This window comes from Columba livia, chromosome 4 (genome assembly GCF_036013475.1).
Source record: "Columba livia isolate bColLiv1 breed racing homer chromosome 4, bColLiv1.pat.W.v2, whole genome shotgun sequence".
NCBI lineage: Eukaryota > Metazoa > Chordata > Aves > Columbiformes > Columbidae > Columba > Columba livia.
The window spans coordinates 52240260-52250746 of record NC_088605.1 but is presented as its reverse complement, the minus strand read 5'-3'; positions in this window follow the sequence as shown (position 1 = coordinate 52250746).

The window sequence follows — 10487 nt, the reverse complement described above, 5'->3', positions numbered from 1 at the left end:
GTAAATTATACGGTACCGCACATTTTGAGAGATTGCAGTCTTACACAAGAATTGGGAATATGTGACAGAAATAGCATGATGTTTTGCTTCTGCATCGCATGTTATTTCCAACTATCCAGTGTAACAGAGAAATAAAGGACATGTAAGAGTTGTGTGGCAATTTTCTCCTGGAAGTGCAGCTAAAGTTTTAGCTTTTTACTTTATAATCTTCCTCGCACAACATTTTTTTCAATCTGATTCCCAAGCTGAGTGGCTGCTGAGGCAAATTAACACAAACAGAAGAACAGGGCATGGATGTCCTCCTCTGTGAAAGGATTTCATCTCAGCATAAAAATGCTGCGAGCAGCCTGGATCCATCCCCTGCAGGAACCTGGGCAAATCCCCTCAGCCAAGAAGGGGCCTCTCCCATCCAACCTGAACACTTTTCATTTTCTGTCTTAACATCTTTACAAAGACACCTGCAGGCCATGGCGTGAGGGAGGGGCTGCCGTTTTGTCCCTGCATGCATGCCCATTTCTCCTCTCCACCGTGTTTTTTGGTGCTCAAAGTCCTCCTGTCCAATGTGAGAAACAAACAAATTTTATAAATAAACACATGCCCCGGCTTTCATGTCCAGGGTGATCACTGAGGGTCACACCTCCTGTCCATCTCCTGCCCGACAACAAGTGTATCCAGAGCTCCTGACTCTCTGATCTGAGTTTAAGAGCAGGAAGAGGCAAAGGTCAAATTCAGGCCCAGTGTGGGCAAACTGAGCAGAAACGGTGCACAAATAAGTTCTTGATTCTTCTCTGAGCCAGTACGACTTTTGCCTGGGGCTCATCACTGGATCACCATGAAAAGCCCTTTGTCTGCCTGTTGGAGGGACCCTTTACCAACAGTCCAAGTCAGGTGTGGGTTTGCGTTGCTGAGCTCCCTGCAGCTAGAGCAGAGCAAAGGTCGTTGGTGTGAGACTCACAGTATTTCCCCTGATTTGAACGGTTTTCCTTCTGATTCACCCTGCTGTCAGGAAGAGGAGGGCAGCTGGCACCACCTTACCACAGCTGAGTTTCTGCCATCAGTGCATCAGGAGGTGATTTTTCTTTACCTATTTGAAGTCATTTCGTATGTAAAGAAACAATGAATCACAAAGAGAAGCCTACAGCAATTAGAAACTCCTTTCCTCTCACCTTTGCCAAAGCTAGATTGTTTCCCTAGAACAAAGCCCAGGCAAGCCTTCCTATGCACAGCAATGATTATGTAGATCATTCTGGATTTTGTTTTTTTCACAGGCCATGAGCAAGCAAAGAAGCTCAGGAGAACACTCTATTTCACAGGCATGTTATGCTCCCTTGGAAGTCCCATTCTTTGCTGGTAGTGCCTGCATTTGGCTACAGGTGTTGTGTCCTCATTATGTCGGCCGCCTTTAATTGTGCTAGGGTGCTGGCACCTAAGCATGAAATTTGGCAAACGAAAAAGGTGCCACTGCAATAAGTCAGTCCTGGCAGCTCAGGCATTCATTTCAACCTGGTGAAGTGGGACTGGTGAACAAATGCTTTGTGTGGCTGCTTCCAGTCACACAGGTCCATCCATCAATGAAACCTGTGCAGGCAGTACATCTCGTGTCCCCTCTTCCTCATGTGTTGCGTGTGTCCCCGGCAGGCTGGAGCGCAGGGCCAGTGCTTTCTCAGGAGAGGACTGCTGAGACATACCATATGAGTAAGATCTTGTTTGCATAAAAATTGCACACTCATGCTGGGAAGGAGGTTCCCTAGGCACAGTCTCATTTCCTTCTGTAGGTAGGTTTGCCTTCACGCAGGAATAACCTTATTCTTGAAGTTCTTGGACAGAAACCAGTTTATGTTTGCATGTCACAAAGCTGTCCTATGTTTGAATCCACCCAAGGCTGACTGTATGAAGGCACCCTCTGCCTCTCTGAAGCAAAGCAGAGTCTCTGCTTTGAGCTGGATTCAGGCATTCTGCTCACATAGGCTGTGCTTTGCTGACAAGAGGTCTCATTCCACTCCTAAAAGGCTTTTCAACATCACTAGTGCTCCAGTGTATGTGTGGCTCCTCCTGTCCCTGTGGGCTTCACCCAGGAGTTTTCCAATGGAGCAGAGGTTTGCTTCAGAAAGGGAGGAATCAGGAGGTAGGAAATGCACAGCCAAGCGCTGCACTTCGGTCTCCACCACTCAAGGCTTTCCTTGAAGTGTAGAGAGCGGCTCTGTTCCCTTGCCATGGTGAGAACGAACTCAGCTATGCTGAGGAATGTAAACTGGTTTCAGACAAGTATAGGAGCTAGTGCCAGAGAGCAGATGCAGACAGGACATCCTGGTAGTTGGAGGGATTTGTGTCAAAATCAGCTTCCTGGCAGGGAAAGAGATCCTTGTCTCTATTCCCTCTCACCTGGGTGATGCTGTTCTGAGTTACAGAAGGGCAGGATAGATTTATCTGCCTAGGGACCCCTCTAAGAAACAAGCTTTTGGTAACAGGATTTGTGCCCCTCTGTCCCTGCCCAGTGTCTTCTGAAACCTTTATTCAAGATTTACCTGCTTCACTGATAATGAAGTTTCTCTTCTATCCTTACCTCCAGAAAGTTATTACCAAGCTTGCTCAAGTTGCCTGGAACTAACACATTTCTAAGTAAAGAAAGAGAAAATTCAATGCTATTCAGCTACATTTAAATTATTTTTGGATTTAAAGAAATATTGGTTTGGCACAGAACAAGTCACTAAGCATTGTAGTCAGCCATTTTTTTCCCCATATTAGCAGGGTAGCAAGCAAAAAAACCCACATACCTGCATTTAAAAAGAGGAGATGAGCTGAAAAAAATGCACAGACTTTGTACAAAACCTCAGAAATTACTGTATATTTTCCATTCAAGTGTCACGTTTCAAGTATCTTGACCCATATGAATGCCAAATTGTTCATTTGCAGGTGCGACACATTAAACATTAAGTAACACAATAAGTAAACATATTAAATATTTTGGAAGAAAGTGAAAGGAGGAGAGCTGAGGCCCTGATCTACAACGTCAGGTGGCCTCATAGCTTTAGAAATGCCTCTGCAAGAGCAATTTTCACACAGGTTCTGCTGCTAAATGCAGAGTGAATATTTTGCCGGCACATGCCTAGAGAGGCAGAGCCTGCTGTCTGCCTGTGTCCCCACAGCCCTTCCCCAAAGTCCCACCCTGGGTCTGCATACGGCTTTTCAGACTGATGGGGCTTTGCCTGTCGGTCTGCTGCCTGCAGCTGCTGGGCACCACGTACTCGTCCTTGTGCTCCATGGTGCTGCCAAAACAGCTGTCCCTCACCTGGCAATCTCAGGAGCCAGACCTTCGATGCAGCAAATGGAGTGTCAAGGCAGCCCCTCCACAACCCTTGAGCTCTGGTGCGGAAAATGGTGACTGCCTGCTGCACCACAGATAAAAAATCTGCAAGAGAGACAGGCAGGTAAAGCATCATCAAGGAGAGGGGAGTCTGAGGGACAGCTTTCTCTGCAACAGCTCTGCACTCCATGCCAAGAGAGCCACAAACTGCACACGTGCCATTTCCTTGCCACCCACAACTGCCAAATTACTGCCATAGCAATCAGAGATCTTGCCATTCTGGGTGTTCACCGGTGGGCTAAACACATCAGGGCTGAGGTCATTCCTAAATCCCTGGGAGGATGCAGTGACACTTGCATTCTTAGACTGTGAGCTTGAGCAGCTTGAAGTTGATGAATTTGCAAGAAGGGTGGCTGTGAGGTGAATAAAATCTGTCATATCACTTGGTGTCACTTGCAGCCTCTGACCAAGGTAGACCGAAATTCAGGGGACCTGTGGCTGTGATGGATCAAGCTAACAAAATCCTCTCCATGGCTGCAGAGCTCTCGGGCAGCTGAAGCTAGCCCTCAGTTTGGAAAGAAGGGAAGACTTTGCTGGTAAATATCAGGAAACTGAGCCTTGCAGTAATTATTAACCACACTAAGGACGGCACAGACAAGGAATAATGAGAGCCTTCTAGAGACACCGTGCATTTCAGATCAGTACTGACCAAGGCCACATGTCTGCCCCTTTGGGGATGTCTGGCATTCCAGCTTCCATTTCTATTCTGAAATAGAGAATTATGTTCAAAAATGTCTTTATTTTATCTGTTGTTTTTTTTTTTTTTTTTTTTCAAATTGGAGTTGGCAGGGCTCCAAATTTTGCATTATGAGAATGCTGAAACCCTTAATTTGCACTTATTTTGATGCATACAAAAAGATGAAATTTAACAAGGGAAAGTGTAGAGTCCTGCATCTGGGCAGGAACAACCCCAGGTTGCAGTATAGGTTGGGAAATTACATATTAGAGAGCAGTGTAGGGGAATGGACCTGGGGGTCCTGGTGGACAACAGGATGACCATGAGCCAGCACTGTGCCCTTGTGGCCAGGAAAGCCAATGGCATCCTGGGGTGTATTACAAGGGGGGTGGTTAGTAGATTGAGAGAGGTTCTCCTTCCCCTCTACTCTGCCCTGGTGAGACCCCATCTGGAATATTGTGTCCAGTTCTGGGCCCCTCAGTTCAAGAAGGACAGTGAACTGCTGGAGAGGGTCCAGCGTAGGGCAACAAAGATGATGAAGGGAGTGGAGCACCTCCCTTTTGAAGAAAGGCTGAAGGAGCTGGGTCTCTTTAGTTTGGAAAAGAGGAGACTGAGGGGTGACCTTATTAATGTTTATAAATATATAGAGGGTGAGTGCCACGAGGACGGAGCCAGGCTCTTCTCAGTGGCAAACAATGATAGGACAAGGGGTAATGGGATCAAGCTGGAACACAAGAGGTTCCACTTAAATTTGAGAAGAAACTTCTTCTCAGTGAGGGTGACAGAGCACTGGAACAGGCTGCCCAGGGAGGTTGTGGAGTCTCCTTCTCTGGAGACATTCAAACCCACCTGGACATGTTCCTGTGAGACCTCACTTAGGCGTTCCTGCTCCAGCAGGGGGATTGGACTAGATGATCTTTTGAGGTCCCTTCCAATCCCAAACACACTGTGATACTGTGATCAGTTTTCATGAGCTCAGTATATTCTCTGTTGTTTGGAAGATGAGCACAAAATGCTGCTTTTCCACAGGGAATTTCTGAGCTAACTTCCCATGGCAGGACATGGCAGGAAGGTTGCGCTCCCTCCCTCTGTCCCTTCAGTGAGTCCTATACCTGAGCCCCAGCATGACACAGTGGGATGACAGTTGTGATGCCCCATGCAAAGAAATCTGGATCTGGAGTGGGAGATGCACTCTTCGAGGCGACCACTAGGCAGGAATGAAAACTGTGCTAGAAATTTCACCGAACCGTCCAGGAATACTGACTCATTAATGGATTTGCTTCCCTCTGTTTGCTTGATTTGAGCTCATCAGAACAAAACAGCAAGGGTGAGTTGAAAAAAAACCCAAGTTTTTAGTAGTACTGAGCTGGCTGAAATGAAATATCCCAGTTATCCCAGCAGAAAGGAAATATCCCAGTTATCCCAGCAGAAAGGTAAACTAAATAAATAGGTGAACCTGTTGGGAGAAGAAACAGTCCCAAATCAGATTATGTGCCTGTTTCAGAACCTGTATTTTCTGCCAGAAAAATCCTCTGGGTGGAAAAATTCTCAGCAAAACTTCACTGCAGAAAGACAGTGGAGGCAATGGTTAAGAAAGAATTACATGAGTCAGGACAAAGTAGCATTAACAACAGCGTCACCTGGGACAAGGCCACTGCTCAGAGCAGCAGGCGGCTGGCTGGGGAGGCCAGCAGCAGTGACCAGGCACTGGTAGCCCTGACAGCAACCTTGCCCTGGGTGAACCTTTGAAGCTGCTGAGGACAGGGCTGGGAATATCCTTTTTTGAGGTATTTTCTTCCTATTTCAAAAGACAAACTTGTTACTAGTGAGAAGGACAGCAGCCATGGCTCTCGGAGCTAGATAAAAACCAGGCTGCCTGAAAAAGATGGCTTGCACTCACCTTGCCTGGCTTTTCCAGCTGTTGGAAATCCAATCTGATTTCTGGTATTTTACCTTCTTCATTTAAATGTTCATGTCCTCCTTGTGACCTTTTCACAGAGGCTGAAACTTGCTGTGCCTTGCTCCACTGTCTCAGCCATGCTTTTTCTTGGCATCAGTGGGATGAGCAGGGAGACCTCCTGACTGTGCTCCAAATGTTTGGGAGGCCACAGGTGCACTGATTTTGTGAGGTACTTGTGTTCTCTTGTATCCTGCTGACTTCAATACTGTGGCTTTTTGCAATCAAAAGTCTCACCATCTTTTCTTGCCCTCATCTAAGCCCTAATCTTCTGTCATTTTCTGCACTGTTATAACAAGTCTCTGATCTGGCTTCCATCTCCTCAGTGACCTGAGGTCTCATTCCTCTGTTGTTGTGTGTATCTGAATGGATACCCACCTACCACCAGCAACTCTTCTCTCCTGAAATTAACTCCTACCTCCCCTTCTCTATTGCCTAGATGACAGCAGGTCTGGGAAAGGCAGCTAAATTGGCTTATCTTCTTCATGTGTGTGGCTTGTACAACTGCCTCAGCTCCCCGTTACAGTGAAGGGCCTCAAGAACCAGCCTGACAAAACAGAAGAGCCACCATTGCAGGACCACTGGGGATCACTGACACATGTCCATGGACAGTGATCCCCAGTTGGGGCAGATGCCTGTTCACTGTTGCATCTCATCTCCTAAACTCCTACTAGGCTTTCCTATTCCTACTGGGCTATGCCCTCTGGTGACTGGGTCAGAAGGATCAGACTGTCATCCATCAGGGTAGGGCAGAGAGATTTCTCAATATTTTTTTGATCAGTTGTTTTAATCTCACAGTTTGCTGGGAAAGCTTTTAATCATACAGGACAGAATTATATAATGGGAGTGTTGGGGCAATTTAGGTTTGGCACTGGCTTTATTAAAACAATGATGACTATTTATGCAAGATCAAACTTCTATATTTACTGATGGAACACCTTCCATCCTTCCTTTCATCCTTTCTTCCCTCCTTCCATCTGTTCAGCCATCCGTCCATCATTCCTTCATCATAAACAAGGATGACTGCCGCTGACCCAGCCCAGATTTACGAGTGCATGATTTGTAAGTCTTTCAAGCCCATTTAACCTCCTCTCTCTCCTCCCTGTGCCCCATACCTGGCCTTCTCATGAGCAGCCCTAAAATGAGATTCCAGATGCACTGTGCAATCCGAGGCTTGCTCAGCAAGGACTAGGGCCAGTTGTCTAAACATCCTCCGCCTCTGTGATGTAACCCCAGACTGTAATAGAGGCTTCCTCCAGCTCTTGGCAAACTGTTGACATTACTGACTGATGCACCCTGAGGAAACCCGCTTGGGGTACACGTGACTCACAGAGGATTAAGATTGCCAGAGCACCTCTAGTGACATTACCATGAAGCACACGAGAGGCAAGATGGCATCTGGAGAGAGAAAAGTCAGCCTCTCAAGTTACATACACTGCCATATTATCTCTTGTGTGGGCCACTGATGAAGAACATGCTAAAGAAGGTCTGGTTTTACCCTTTGTGGTAGCCACAGATTTTGTGGTAGCCACAGATTTTGTGGTAATGGTAATTCCAGTTTGGTGACACCAGGCATGCAACAGATGCTGAAGAAGTTTCTCGCTCAGGAAGTGATAAAGTGATGGATAGCTGAAGTTAACTGTGACTACTCCCACTCTGATCTCTTTGCAGCTGGCTGCTGCTTTTGGAAAGATTTTTCTTCTAATGCTCTCTCAAAAAACATCAGATATGTTGTGATGTCCTGGTTTTGTTAAAAACAAGTCTCTCTTTTAGTGGATTTGCCTGTCAGCTAAAGCTTTCTCATTAGCTGCATTTTCCTGGAGAACCAGACACAAGTTTTGGTAAACCTAGCAACGGAATGCAAACTTATTGATAAGCATGGATGGACATCTCGTGAGAGGGTCAACGAGAAACCGGTGACCAAAAACTGACCAACTGTGTATAACGTTCCATTCACGTGAATACTTCATATAAAAGTGGGAGATCACGAGGATCTCGTCCCTTTTTCCTTTCCCTTTTCCCTTCTGCTTATGGCTGACATTAGAAGAGGACCTTGCTAGTTGTCTCTGCAAAATGAGGCCTAGTGACAGACTGAATCCAGCTCCGATTGGCTGCAGAGTCTAATCCAGGACTTTGGTTGCCAGCCCTGCAGTTGCTGGGACTTTCAAGATTGGCTTTGTATATTTTGTATTATTTTTTCTATTCTTATTAGTAGCATTAGTAAAACATTGTTAATTTTTCTAACTCTCTTCTCTCTGTCCTTCTTTCCCTCCTGATCGCCTGTCTGCAGTGGGAAGGGGGGAGAGGGAGGGGCAAAAAGGAGGAAGTGGGGGGGGGAGGGGAGGTTAACAATACATATGCCAGGGTTTTATTGTCATCCTGCAATCTAAACCCTTGACATGTGAGCAGGGGAAATATTAACACCAGTAACATTTGCACAAAAGCATAGCATTTCAGAGAGTTTACAGTAAACCTTAGTCCAAAAAAGCACCATCCTTTCACAAAACACCAAGGAAGGAGTTATTGCCATTGCTTTTAGGTCCAACAGCCCAAGGCTTGAAAGCAAGCATCAGTTGTCCTTTGCCTGAATCCCAAGAGTCTGGAAAGGGCTTCAGATAAAATATAGAGACACATGGGCAAGAACGACACAGCAGGGCTCCTGACGGGGCAGGTCTGGGATGGGGTAGGTTTTGAAACCACAGGGAGATGTCAAACTGCTGCAGCTGATGGGAGCTGGGTTTGCTCAGTACTCCAGAGAGCCACCAGTAAAAGTGTCCCAGGCAGAAAATCTGCAGAGCGATCCACCAGTGGCCCTGAGGACAAGCAGATGGCTGTGGTATCAGGTGGGTCTCTCCAGTACCTGGCCCTAGTCCCTGTCCCTGCCTGTTTCATACACCTACTCTGCCATGATGCAGTTTGGCATGGGCATGGTAGAACTTCCCTGACGAGAGTCTGCAACACTCACGCAGGAGGCAAAACCATTTGGTAAGGAAGACAGGCAACCTCAGAGGCACATCACAGGTGCTCTCAACAGTGGAGAGTTGCAGCCAAAGGTGACTCTTGACAGTGGGTGGTGGCAGGCAGGGAAGAGCTACACCAGAGGGATGGAGGTGGTGCCAGCAGAAACCATGGAAAGAATGAGGGAGGTTCACTCTCTGAGACAAATTATTTGGGGTGTGTCATCAGGACCCATTTGTGTGGTTGCTGCACCGGTAATCTATCTCCAGACGGCACAAGCTGTTGAGGTGGCAGGCTGGTATGTGGCCCCAAGCTTTTCAGTTGCTCAATCAGGTGCAGGAGTGAGAAAAATACAGGGTCTAAAAGGGCTGTTATGAGCAGGGAGTAAGATGAGCAACAGGATAGGTGGAGAAAGCCTAAGCCAAAGCAAGACAGCAAGTCAGCTAAAAGCTAAGACAGGTAGAAAAAAAGCCCAATAATCCTGCTCAAGCCTGGAAGTGGACTATCCTCTTGAATTTGCCAGAGCCAGAGAACTAAAGGCATGATAATACCTTGGCTGTCACTACAACTTATAAAACTTCTGTAAGTGCAGCAATGGGTACATGGAGCCCATCTGCTGCATCAGAAAGATGCATCCTCAGCTACTATAGCTGCTTAGGTACAGAGGGACTGGCAGCAAGCGGGGCACGGGTAAAGTATGAAGCCTTTTGGTCACTGGAGCTCTAGTAATGAGACCTCAAACACATGGTGTCATCATTGACAAAAGATGGGGTGAAAGAACTGAGTCCCCTTTTGTGATACTCCTGCCCAGTGGAGCAGAGGAGCGGCAAGGGCAGCGTGTGGGAGTCGGAGCTCGGAGTGCGGCTGGGCTCCATGTGCCTCTGGGCTGCATCTCTCCAGGGAGTCCAGGAAAAGTTTCTGGAGGACAGAGACCAGCCAGAGCAGTTCACAGGCAGGCAGGGAGGCCTGAGGGGGAAACAAAGATGTGTCACCACGTATCCTAAGTGGGTCACAGCGAGAATAGAAGGAGGCTCCAAGAATGGATTTTTGCCCCATTTTCCCACTCGGAAAGGCTGCACTAACAATGAGGCTGTGGCTGTGGTTACCATTAGCTGCCACCAGTTGCCTCACAGAACAAGTTCCTGTGTGACAACTGGATTACAGGAGAATGAGAGAGGAAGGAAAAAGCTGAAGAGCAGCTAATAAGGGATCTGTGACACAGAATAACCCAGTTAACTGTGAATGACCAACAATTCCCTTCTAACTAGATGTCAAAGGGAGACACAAAGGATCAGGCAAACCAGGGAAAAATTCGTACCATGCAGACCCATCTTAGACATTGACTGACCTGCATCAAAAGCTGGATAAGAACTGGTCTGTAGCACTGCCAAAAATGAGCACTTATCTCAGAAGGTGGCAGAAGGCCATCTGCACAGACCCAGCACATCCAGCGTAAACCCTACAGCATAACCCAGTGTTTGAAAAAGATATACAAGGTATACCACAGTCAGATCAACACAGGCTGTTCTGTG